At 35.6% G+C, this 13,592-nt stretch overlaps 1 pseudogene; it reads left to right on the top strand.

Moving 5' to 3' along the window:
- The window catches only part of LOC129784456 (uncharacterized), a 49,407-nt pseudogene that overhangs the window by 26,864 nt on the left and 8,951 nt on the right, over positions 1 to 13,592 (top strand).

Genomic DNA, 13,592 nt, shown 5'->3' with positions numbered 1-13,592 from the left:
TTATACCTCTATTTTATTTGTCTTAGACTAGTTTTTCTCTTTTTCCACTGGTTTCTCTTAAACCTACATTTGTGCTTTAACTGAGTAATGAAATACTTCCCTTACACTGCACTAATAAGTCTACTTTCATTACAACTATACACTTGTAGTCTTTTTTTCCATTTAATCTATATGGAGTTAAGTAACATCACTACTATACTAGGTCCTTATCTTCTACTCACTATCCCTTTGAACTGAAACATGTACTCACTGTTCCTTGCCCTTTAATCTAGAGAGAATGAGCATGGCAGATCACAGGGCATCATATCTGACAGCTGTAATTATGAGTAAGCATAACTCTGGGTTTGTTTGGCTGAGTCTGGTTGAAGAAATAAATCCCTTTATTACCATTTTACCCCATACATAGCTAAAAATACTGAAAAACATTTGAACACTAGACCTCAAATCCTTGTTTTTCCCACAGGCAGCAGTGCTTTGCCAAAAAAATACATTACATGAATCACAGAGACAGAAAACCATTTGGCATAATTCAAGACCAAAAGCAGCACAAATTCTACCTTATGCACAGGCCATAGTATTGCAGAAGACCAGCAACTTACTGTGCTACAACAGTGTCTTCACACAGCAAGTTTTAAAAAAAGGTAGCTCAGGTATTGAATAGACTTTTCTTTCTGAAGCTTAAGCTGAGAATCATGTTCATCCACATGTAAAAAATATTTCCTGTACTTCATCAAGATTAACTAAGTAGGATGTGATCCTGAAGGGACTGTGGAAATAGAAGCAGAATTTATAATGCTGCTAGGGCATTTGGGTAAAGCTGGCATCTGAGTTAGTAACTCTCAGGAAAATCGTGTGTGGATCCTAAGTGGTGCTAGGAGGCTCTTGAGAAATTACTAAGATACCTCTCATGGAGATCCTCTAGTTCCTCTATGGTTTTATACCTGATACGAGGTAGGGTTGCTTATTCTTGTGAATGTATGCACTTAACTTGTCCCAGCCTTCAAGGAACAATAATGTATGCATTATAAATATATACAGCTGAAGGGAATCTGACAAACATAAATATATATATAAAGTGATCTTACTACATTGTAGCTGTCAGTACTCAGGATATTAAGAAATCGTTGAAATCTCAAGAAATGTTTTTTGGAATAGAGAACAGTCTGCAAATGAAGTATACATGACTACATAACTAAGTTTTTAAGTGGTTTTAGTGCTTAGTGTAATTTTCAGAAGTAATCTATCTCCCAAACACTTTAAAATATGCCCATGGTCAAGTAAATGTACTAACTCCACAAAGCAGTTCACTCAAGGCCTTCATTTGTCCTTCATGAAATTTTAGCTTCATTTAAAATGCCATGGGAAGGGATTCCAGTGCCAGTGGCCTAACTGATTTTGTAAGAAATTTTTATGTCTTTGTGTTATTCTTAATGTCTAGGGAGTAACTCTCCATTTATGCTTTCCTTTTTTCATCCTGAATGATCAACAATGCTTCTTTGATTTATGGAGAGACAGCGTGGTCTGCTTTACAGAAGTCATCCTTCCTTTCCAAAGATTTACTCTTGTAAGTCCTTCTGTACAGTTGCCAACTTTGGAATCCTTTAAGTAAAGAACATGTGAGAGTAATAAGGAAAAAAGCTTTAACATTTTAATAGCATTTGAAAGTTTGCCTTTAAAAATTGCTCTTTCTTCCTTCATAAGAATGATTAGCAATTAAGAATCTATAACCAATTTCCATTAGTTATTTGAACTATTTAAAACCTCACTATAGTATAAGTTTTCTGAATGTGATATAACCAAATAAAAATGTAATTTGTCATCTGTACTTACTACTACATCCTGTCATTTACCAAAGGTGTGAGGACAGTTAAACTGGATTTCTCTTCTGCTATGAATTACATTTTAATAGTTTTAGAAAGTAATTGCCTCGAAAATGTAGAGAGAGATACATATTTGTGGATTCTTTAACTTTTGCAGAATATTTTTATTCTAATAGCTGAATAAATGTAGTGAACCATTATAAGAACAAAGGATTTTTTTAATTGTTGTATTATCCTTAAGGTTAGATTGAATTTAGGTTTCACAATGCCTTTTTTTGAGTAAAGCACTGCTGATATCCCTGATCTTCCTAAAACTTCAAATAATAGGAGAAAAAAAAAAAGTCAGTGCTTAGAAGTTAATGTCTAAATCAATATGTTAATCAGCCTCACTTTTTGAAGCTGGATTTCCTTCAACAGTTATTTGACATATCCTATTAATCATAGTTAGATTTGGAAATCTATGGCATGTGGTGAGAACAAGCCATATGCTGAGATAAACTGAACTGGAGCACATCTAGGTTAGTTGAAATATGTGTGATGTTTAAAAGTGGTATTTGCTTTTACTGAAACAAAAAATTAGTATACAGTTAGTAATTATCTATTTGTTATTAGACTTATGGCACAAAAATGTTATAGGCATAGAGGAATATTCTTTAATCAAGAATTTAATATTTAAGGGATTCAGTATCATTTAACTACTGCTTTGACATTTGCCCAGATGTCTACTTGCCCTAATGCTTTAATGATACAGTAAAATCTCAGCAGCGACAACATAAAATTTCAGTCTCAGTAGCAACGTAAAATTTCAACAGAAAATCAGCCTCCACGCTACCTCCAAAACTTTTTTTCTGTCCTTTTAAGGACAGATCTTTAGATCTCCTCTTTTGTTCTAGTAGAATTTGATAAAATAAGAATTTCAGGTTTTCCAGAACTCTATTAGGTATAATCTTTGTGTTTGCAAATTCTTTTTTCCTGTTGCTTTTTCTAGTATTTTGTGAATTTTCCTGTTATAAGTATATCAAAAATCCACTATCCATTGACCAAGTCTGTACCTGTCTGAATATACTTGAGGAACTGAAGGAGCCCTTGAATATAGTTTCACCTTTAAAATTACCTGGCCTAGTTCTTGCGTTAGAAATGTTTTGAGGAGTTTGAAACACAGCTTACATTTTTCTGTGTTCCTTTAATACCTGATTCTCCTGTTCTGTCTTCCATTATCCTTGGCTGTATACTGGTTTTGACCAGTTTACTGCTGCTATTTCACAATCTGGTTTTTTCCTTGTTAGCTGAATTTTTAAGAATATCTCATCCATAATAACCATAGTTTTGGTATGTTACTAGTATTCATACTGTTGTCCTTTCTAGGGCCTACAGCCTTTTTTAATTGCTGTTGTGCTTTAAGACACATCAAAGATAATAGGATTTTAACCTGGTGAATTAAAAATTAATTTATTAGAGCTGTATGGATTTGTATTGATACTGATCAGTAGTGTATTGATCCTGCAAGCCTCACCTAGCAATCCTGCCCATAGCTCTACGGTCCTGGGGGGGGCGGGTGCCTCTCAGAAACCCTGCGACTGCATGGCCTGAAGTGCTTTCAAGATACAATCTACTGTTAATGAGTAAAACACTAAATGGTATTGGAAGGTTCTGCTGTATAGGTTTTTTAATTTTTGGATGCAGGTTTGAAGGAGCACACAACAGCACGTTCAATAAAGTTCAACTAGTTTTCAATTACTATTAAATTACTATTAAGTACACATATGGTGTTAGCTGATATTTTACTCAGTGTTTGTACTGCAGCAGGTTTGGTTGTGTAATTTTGTTTTGTAAATGGAGCAGGACACCTGCATTCATCTCTAGAAATTTTTATGTATCTAAATAGGGATTATATTTACACTGGAAAATCCATTTTGTTATAGATTAAGGTTTTGAAAATAATAGGATATCTGTTTATACTCTGTTTCAGTGGTAGCTGATGACTGCATACTGCACTGTTGATAAAACTGGGTATATATGCAATAAGAAATAGTGTTTATTACATGAATAGGAGACTAGAGATGGAAAAGTGTATTAGACCATTCTAGCTAGTCCTTTCAATGGCGAGGGTTTTTTTTATTGAGTGGTTTTTATTCTTTTCTTCACTTAGAGCAAATAATTCATATCCAGGTAATATCATGATGGGAAGGGTACAATAGAATCGCAAAAATAGTGTCACAGGTAATAAGATTGCCACAGTTCCCCAAAGTCTGTTTCATAGCCACATGTCTCTAGTTCAATTTCTTGTTTTCGTTCTGTTTTCTAACTTGCCTAAATTCATCCTTTAACTCCTAATATTTAGTACACACTGAATGGTTTTCTTCCTTAGTATTTCTTTTTCAAGATTTACTTGTTATTATCACAAAACTTTATAATAATATCATAATTAATGGGGAAAAAATTTATTAGGGTTGAAACCTGTCCTATTAATACTGTTGAGGCTCATTCAAGTTTGCCAAATATTTCTGAGCTTAAGTAGACTAAAATGAGTGAATTTTCTATATGATCTGAACTGATATTTATAAAACCGTTTTGATACCCCTTATATTTTAAGTAGTGGAAGCTATGACTATATCCAAAAAAGAGGACAGTAACTTTTGGCTAGCACGTAAATCTTAAGGTTCTAGATTTTTTTTTAAATGGCTCAAGTAATTGTAATTTCTGGACAGAGGAAAGAGTATTCCTGAAATTCCCCAAAATGGAAGATTCCCAGACAGGTCACTGTGTCTGATATTTACAACACTCTTCTACATTAGGCATAAGCGAAAACCTACCAAGCCCTCTGAGCAAGTCTATAAAGCCATTGTATCTTCATCCATCTCCAGGCCTTGGTGGCTGTTCAGCCAACAGTGTTTAGTTTTAGAACCTTTTAGGCAACCAGGAGTCTTGTTGAGGGTGAAATCTAATCATATTTTGACATGTAGTAATAATATTGTTAGTAATATAGCTATAAGTAGCTTTTTGTACTGAGATAAGTAGGATGTGTTGTATTTCTAACTTTCACCTCATAATATGAAAATGAGATTGGCAGGACAGGGAGACGTTACCAAAAGATTAGTTGCAGAATGCTCTTTCCTAATCAGTAAGTTACAGCTACAGTGTCTGAAAGCTAAGTGTGTTTGAACAATGGATGAAGATCTTAGTGAACACGAAAAACTTTAGTTATTAGATTCTAGACATGCTTAATTTGCTAAAAATTAATTATGTGTTTGGTTACGTATCTGAAATATATTAAAGGTCTTCCCTGAAATGTAATTCTATAATCACCATGCTGATACACAGCATCCTATCTTATACTACAGAGGAGCTCAAATTCCTTACCAAATTTAAATTTTGGAATCCTGTTCAATAGGACTCATATATTGATTTCCAGGAAGCAACAGAGTTTATTTGCAAGGTTTAAATCAAGGCGAGTTTCAGTTCCTTTACATTGCCTGAGGTACTGAGGTGCTGTAACCATGCTGAAACACTAGCTAAGCAATTACCTCCTCTGCCAGATATGTGGTTAGTGTTCATCTGTACTGAGGTGTATCAAGCAAACTTATGCAATGAAATTTGGCATTTTTACAAACTATTCATTTGCAAATAACATGCTGTCATAATTCCTATTACATCAAAGTGTATATAAGGAGACAAATATATAGTTATGTGCTGGGAACACTTCATTAATGACACAGAGAAAGGATTTCCTGTAGAACAGATGGCCCTTGTAGTGTTAACCAAACTGTTCATCTAAACCAGCATTGTCTGGAACCTAATGCCCTCAGGCAAGGATCCGACCCAGTTGTGGAGGGGCACCATGCAATCATGACAGATGGTCCTGTGCTGAGGCAGTCCGAAGACCATGCATATGTACCAAGGGTAGCTGTTGAAAGCTGAAGCTCACAGTGGAGAATATTCAATAGGCTTATGGCTATGGGGTGCCCTGGTGTCCTACTCTGAACAACAGTAACGTAAAAAATCAAAGGCACATAAGAACTTAAATTGAATGGAAGGAAGAAAGCAATAATTTCTAGGCCCTTCACCCAGGTTTCATTGGATTGATCAAGAGCAGGCAGAAACTTGTTTCATTAGCCTCAGTCGGCTTAAAGAGGGTGCAAACTTTAGAGCATCATTCTGCAGTTAGTTGAATGAGTAACAGGAATAAATACTCAGAATTATACATTTCCAACTGCTGAAAAGCAAAAATTTCAATGCACTAACGCACTGATGGTTATTACATTAGTGTATAGTGTTTCCTATCAGTTTTGTATTAAACACTGAATAAAATCTTACGAGGTTTTAAAGCTGAAGGATATGAAATGCAGTTTAAATAGCATGGACTTTTCTGATCAAGATATTGATCAAGACTCCTCCTGTATTAACAATAGGCTTCAATCAGCTGGAGGTGCTTTTGAAAAGGGGCAGAAGTCTCATGGATCTTCAAAAGTTGAATTTTAATCCAGTTGATGGTTGCTTTCCACATCTCCACATTCTTTTCATCCAGGAAGAGCATAGTTTTGAGAGATACATGTGATGACAAAGACTTCAGAGGAGTAAATAAAAACACAGTAGAAAGAATATCAAAACACAGAAGGGACTAAAGCAATCGAATCAAAAACATGGTAATGATTTGCAGTGAGGAAAAGGAGTGAGCTGAAAAAATATAATGGAGAGAATTTATATATTTAAAACTGATACGGTTGATGCCTAGAAATTATCTGCCCTTAGCATTAGTTTTAAAGTGGGAGGGTTTCACCATCTTTTCACAGCAAATGTTACAGGAAGCACAAGTGCAACTGTCATTCATTTCTTTTGGACTGCCATACTGAACAGCAGTTTGGAAATACCACTGATTCCTTACAGGACCATCCCAAGAGCTGGGGATCTTCTAATTGTGGCAAGTCTGTAGACATGGTCTTTTCTACCCTGCCATGTCCCAGCAGTCAATGAGGGTACCAGTAAGGGTTACAGAAGCCCTATTATGCTTATATTTCAAGCAGCTGTGAATCAAATGTTCTGGCTTTAGAGCTGCTTTGTTCTTTGCCATTATCCCATGGCTTGAGATCTAGCCCATTCTGTGTATAGCTGCAATGGGCCTGATTCTGCTTTTATAAACTCTCCGCTTACCCAGGTATATTGTCACTGAAATCTACATATCTATATAAAATCCATGTGTGTAAGGAGAATTTGACCATGTGACTGGTTTTGCAGTCATTCAGTAGTAATTAATATTTACAGTGAATTTCATTTGCAGCTTTCATAGTAGGTAGATAAAATTACTTTTCTTTATCTAAAAAGGCCGGATACTGCAATGTGTCTGCAATACTATCTCTTCTTTAACTCTGGTGTTTACACCTCTGAACTAGCCACATAACTACCAGCATGTGTGTGTGAGAGAAAGTGGAATGTATCTACAGCTGAAAAAACAAAATGAGGACATGATCTGGATAGGGCTAGGGTTCAATACAAAACACTACGAAAAACTTGGAATTTCTGTTCAAACAGATGGGTGGATAACGTATTTGATTTACCAGGTTCATGTCCAGTGTGTGTGTGTGAAAAGCTGTGGAAATGTAACAGGGATGAAATGTCTCTTGGAAGAGGAAATATGTATTTGTGTGAGGTGTGAAGAAGCAGAAGGACTAGGGAGAGAACTGAATAAGAATCTCAGCTTTGGATTTTTTCAGATTTTCTTTGTGGAATATAATTTACAGTTGGAAAAGTAGCATATATGAATCTGTGCAGAGAGAGAATGGAAGGTTTGAGGTTTTTTAGTTTCTTTCAGATTTCTGATACAGCATGCCTGGTCAATGATGCTCTCTTTTCCTGAATGATAAAAACATTACAGGAAACTAAAACCAGTTTGTGTGCTCATTAGACTTTATTTTTCAATTTTCAGCACTGCAAGTAGAAGAAAAAGAAGTTACAATGACCAATCTGCCAATGCAAAGTGAGACTGAAACAGTAATGACTGAGGAGAAAAAAGAAGTGGAAAAGGAACATCTTACAAAACAGAAATATCTTACAAATCAGAACTTACTGACAAGGTGCCTTTTTAATAATCACAAGCTAATACATTTGGGTATATATTTTATATATGTTTATATACAGGAGTTTTTAAAGTCTATGGATCTCACAGAACTACTGCATCTTTAACATTTGAGTTGCTAAAGTAATGGTAGTACTAGCTATTTATGTAGCAGCTTTATCCCAGGACCTTACAGAATTTCTCATTACATTTCTCCTGAGAGAAATAGGAATCAGCTTCCCAGAGAGGAAAGCGAGGTTCTGAAGTCACACAGGCTGAGTCCAAGTTGTATGGCATGGATGCTCTGTAAGCACCTGGATAGGTACTTCCATCTGATCAGGCAGACTGGAAATGTGCCACAGCTCCCTTCTAGTCTGTGTACCTGGATTTTCCTAGCATTACACTTGACATGGGACTGATTTGGGGCAGGGCACCTGCACAAAAGCAAAGATTAGGAAGCATTCCTGGACCCCAAGTATAGACATAATCATGAAAATCAGAGTTAGGTCTGACTCAGGAGTTCAATTCTTTGTTCTAATCACTTGACCATATACTTTCCACAAACTACTGGTTTTGCCATGGGGAATTTGTAATGGTAGGTCTTGAGTCCTCATCCATTTAAGGCAATGGCACTAAGATGAAGTTCAGACACATATACATATGGTAAGATTTCATTTAATTATCCACAGTACTTTTTTTTTTTTTAATTGCCTAAATGTTGCCTAACTGTTGCAACCCTTAGAAACAGAGAAAAAAAAATTATCCAACTTCAAACTACTGGCTTGGGTTACAAAACCTTACAGTTTTTAACAGGATATTGGAAATAGCTAACAGCCCCAAACAGGGAAACTTGTTCCAAGAACAGCAGTATGTATGAGCAAAACTTTGTATTTGTTTTTGCATAGTTGATGAAGGAAATAAACAGTGTTTTGCTTAGTTTCAGATAACATATGTAGTACCTGAGCAGCAAGCTGCTGAAAGAACCCTGACTGCTGAAACTGAGAAACTGGAGAAACATAAAGGTCAGGAAAGGCAAACCACAGAAAGGTACTGGCCAATTTTTTAAGATGTGGCTTTGAAGACTTAAGAAGCCTCTGTGCTGATTTAACATCTTCTCTTTACACGTTTTTTTTTCTATCTTAGAAAAGAAGCCGAGCAAAGTAATACAATAGGGGAAAAGAAATTCCAGATTTACAGAACAGTTTAGTATTACTGAACTGACTGCATTGATAAAACACTTAGACCTATAAATTTTGAAAATTACATTTGTGAAAATTAAGGTAGCGATATACATTTTTCAGTTACCTAGTCATTAGCATTTAAGGATGTAACAGCTAGATTTAAGAAATTGGCATTAGATATTAATAGACTGAATAATATACTGAATGTGTTTGTAGCAGTGATAAACACTTCAGACAGGTAATTTTGTACAATTGTGTTAATAGTACTCAGAGTTCTTAAAACTTGTGTGCTGTTAGACTACATTTTCTTTAATGTCTTGTTTATGGCAGTCTGGAATGAGATTTTAAGCTGTTAATACATGGGGGTTTAAACCTGTTTGTCTTCTTTCCCAGTGCCTCTCTTTCCCAGAATTCGTTTTCATCTCCCTTGTTTCATACTTCACCATTTTCTGTCACTACACTTTCTCTGTCTCAGAACGACAGTGCTTTCTTCTGTTCCTCATGTGATGACAGTTCTCCTTTGTCCATACTCTTTTACTCAGCCAGTTTTCTTCTCTGCTCTATCCATCCTCCCTAAAATCTTCATCTTTCTTCTCTATATTCTGAAACACTTTGGCTGGAAAATGCTGTGTTGAAACCCACAAATTCCCTGTAATCATCAAATGCAAAGAATTTCTAGCAAAAGAACGTGGAGGCTCCCATGGAGCTCTGCTGAGAGTCATAGAGACTGACTCAGAACTGTAGTGCTTCTAGGTCACACAGCTCCAGCACAGATTTGGGACACATCTTTCTGATTTGCCATGACTGAGATTGAAAAACTTGTAAAGCTATTAGTTCTCTTGGCTGGCCTAAAGCTGGTCCTAGTATAAATCTCGCCCATTGAAAAAGCCTTATGCTGTTTCTTGGGCAAGTAGCACTTAGCCAGCCAGATGTGCCAGGAACTACATCTATACTAACAATTTGTAATGGTGTAAATACTCACATTTGTCTTTGGGTCTTGGTTCTCTTACGAGCCCCAGAGTGTCCCTGTTGCTTCACTCATATTCTGGAATAGAGAAAACAGTTCCTCTAGACAAAACCCTAGAGCAGTTCTGGTGCTAGTTTGTTTCCTGTAGGCGGTACAGAGGAGATGGCATACCCACATAACATCAGGCCACATCTCAGAACATGCAACATGTGTTTGGCACCATGCTATAAAAACACCTCTCTCATAGGCCATGACATAGCCCTGGGCTATTTTAGGTAGAAAAATACAGACTAAGAATATCTAAAATCCACACATGCCCCACAGGATCCAGCCTGGCCCAGTATGAATGCAACCAGTCTGCCCTGGACGTCAGTGTGGACAGCAAGTTGTGCAACACATCTTAGGTCTATGATTTTCTCCTTGCAGCAAAACATTTTGGTAGTGCATATCTTACATAGTGCACTCAGCATCTTCATTGTCTGAAGAAACATGATGTACTAAGACTGAACTCCACAGCACGCAAATAGGGTGGAAAACCTTGTTAGCCTCCATTCTAACAAGGGCTGTCAGAGCTTCCCTACTATGTTGTTGTCAGAGTCCCAACTATGAACCTGAGAACTACTATGAAAATGAGTCTGAAAGGTCTGGAACAAGATGTGGAAGCTGTAGGGTTTATTGCCAGAGGTAGTTTGCATGTGCGTGTTGCCTGGAATGGCAGAATAGAAGATCCCTCCTGGCAGATGCCAAATGACTTTAATAGTTCTTGGTGATATCTTTGCTACTGTTGTAGGGATGAATCAGACAAACTTTAACTTCAAATTTATGGAGTCCTGAAGGAACTTACGTAATCATGTAAACACTATATTTCGTTCTTTTCAAGCTTCCCACCCCACCCCCCCCCCATATCTCAAGATTATGTCAAATCATCTGGACTGATACCAAATTTTAAGGAACAAAATTTCCCACTAACTTCACATTCTGCTGTATTTCAGACAGTTTTTTTCCTGCACTTTTTAATCTCCTCAACACTCATCAAAGGTGTGGAAATGCAGTCAGTAATTCCTGTCCTACAACTGGTGAACTGCAATGAAGGTACATTCATTGCACCACAAACGCTCTGTATTGTACTTCATGCTTGTTTAGTCTGATACAGTATTTCTAAGGTCAGTGGATAGTTTCTCATTAAATATAGTATTCATTGAAATAGGCCCCAAGTTATCTTCTCATCTGAAAATGGTGAGAATACACTACGTTGATAATATAATGACAGCATTATCAGTGCCTTTAGTAATAATGCAAGTCTCTGTAGAAAAATAAAGTTCTATTATTCTTGCCAGGTCTACTTTAATGAGTACACACTGTATTGCCTGAATAGGTAAGTACTGGAGGGTTTTTTTAACAGAGACCATTAAAATTATTTGTTTAAATAAGAGATTAATTTGTAATTTTCTACATCGCTAGTCATTGTAACATCATAGAAACAGATTCATTTTGATGAAAAGCCAATTAATGGTGAGATATAAATAGACTAGGGGAACATCCTTATTTTTACTTCATTTTTTTCAGATAGTTTATTAAAGAACCACGGAAATTATTTACTAACAACAGGTGAGTATTTGGGCAGCGCATATTTGCCTTGAATTTTGCCTGTTTATTATACTCATATTTTTAAAAAATAACTATAAAATATGTGAGCCCTCTTGTGGCCAAAATACTTTCTATGTGTCATGAAATCATCAAAGACTGTGCGGCCTGGTGAATGAAGTACCTGAAAAATATCTGCAGAATATTGAATGTAAATCTGTTTAGTTAGTACTTCTAATGCCAGTTCTCTTTCATTTTTCATAACAATTAAATCCATTTAAGTTTTCCTTTACATCTTTCTTAATTTACTGTTTGTAGCTAAAATGCCCATGAAGTTCTGGTTTTGTAACCAGTTGCAGACAGAGCCCAGTACTCCAAGATTGCTGATAACATTATCCATTCTGCTGTAATTGCCATGAAAGATGATAGTTAATGTAAAATGGGTTTCATGAAGATCTTCTTTATGATACAAGGGTTTTTTTACTTTAAAATCTTCATATATATCAATGATCTGAATCACATAGGACCAACCACGACTGTCAGTCTTTTAGTTGTTAATGAACTGGAGCTGAACTCTGTGGAGATTATGAAGCAGAAGAGACTATATTTCACTGCCTCTTATCACTCTTCACAAATTCAAGGGCAAATAATCCAAATTACATATTTTTATTTCAGAAGAATTATCACATGATACAATAATTTTCATCTTTTTCAAGGTTTTTTGATTCCCTTCATTAAAAAGATCTTTTTTCTGCAGTGTAATACCTTTCTTTGTAAAGAAAGAAGAAAAATTTTACAGCTGTTCAAATTACCTCTTGAACTGGGCCTTGAGAAATTAGGTAGCAATTTTCATTGATTAGATAAAATATCAGCACTCTGTGCTTAAAGTTACAGTAAATTTGCAGGCAGGAAAAGGATGGTATTTTAAATTCAAAGTGTGTATTCTACTCCTCTGGTTTTTCTGCTGCATAAGGTCTGTTACTTTACTTATACATGTAATGTAATATATTAATGGCATTTTAATGCATATATGTCCCATGGATTGCTGAATGCATACTGGTTATTTGTCCTAATTTTGCTGATAGTGTTTGCTTAATTATTTCCCCTGAGGCCTGAAAAAGATAAAAAAAGTACATTTTTTTATAATGCTATTTTGAAGTTGTACTGGAGAGTATTGATTGCAATATCTTAACCATCTTCTGTATCACGGTCTTTGAGGTACTTGTGTAAAATTATTTATTTATGACACAGCTATAGATGTATGTTAAAGAAATGCAAACTATCAACACATCTATTTATATTTTTCTGGTGTAATCTGGTCTTTTATTTTTGTTTTCTGCTATTTGTATTTGTGTTTATCACAATATTTTCAGTAGTATGGAATCAGATTAAAACTGGAGTATATTTGTTAATTCTTGCTCTGTTACGCTGTATCTGGGTTTTTCCTAAACAATGTAACATATATTCATAAATCAAAAGAGATGTCATATTCACAAATATGCTTGGTGTTCATTGCTAAAATGAATTTTATCATTGCATCCCTAATATAAACTCCCAAGGAACTCTTTGGACTGTAGAATTAACAGAATTTAAGGCTTCTAGTACCTAATACCCTATAGAAATTACATGCACAGGAAATACACAGGAGTTTGTAGAAAATATGTCAGAGAAGAGGCAAAGATTAGTGAATTTAGTGAGGAGAGGAAAAAGACAAACCTCACATTCATTACTGGTGAAATCAGGTAAGTTTCTCATTTTCAAAATTTTAATGAATGCATATATTAATTGGACAGAGCAATGGGTAATAATTCATAGACTGATAGATTTCTTAAATAAGAGGAATTCCGCTGCAGTGGTTTTTTACCTTCAATGTTTTTTACCAGCCTTCAATGTTGTTTTAAATGGGAGTGTCTCCTAAGATTAGCCACTGATGGTGGATAATGATGGTGGCAGTGCTCTGAACTTGAATTCGACTGATTAATGATCATATG

The sequence above is a fragment of the Falco peregrinus genome, chromosome 5 (assembly GCF_023634155.1).
Source record: "Falco peregrinus isolate bFalPer1 chromosome 5, bFalPer1.pri, whole genome shotgun sequence".
NCBI lineage: Eukaryota > Metazoa > Chordata > Aves > Falconiformes > Falconidae > Falco > Falco peregrinus.
This window is presented reverse-complemented; position numbering and strand designations above follow the sequence as displayed.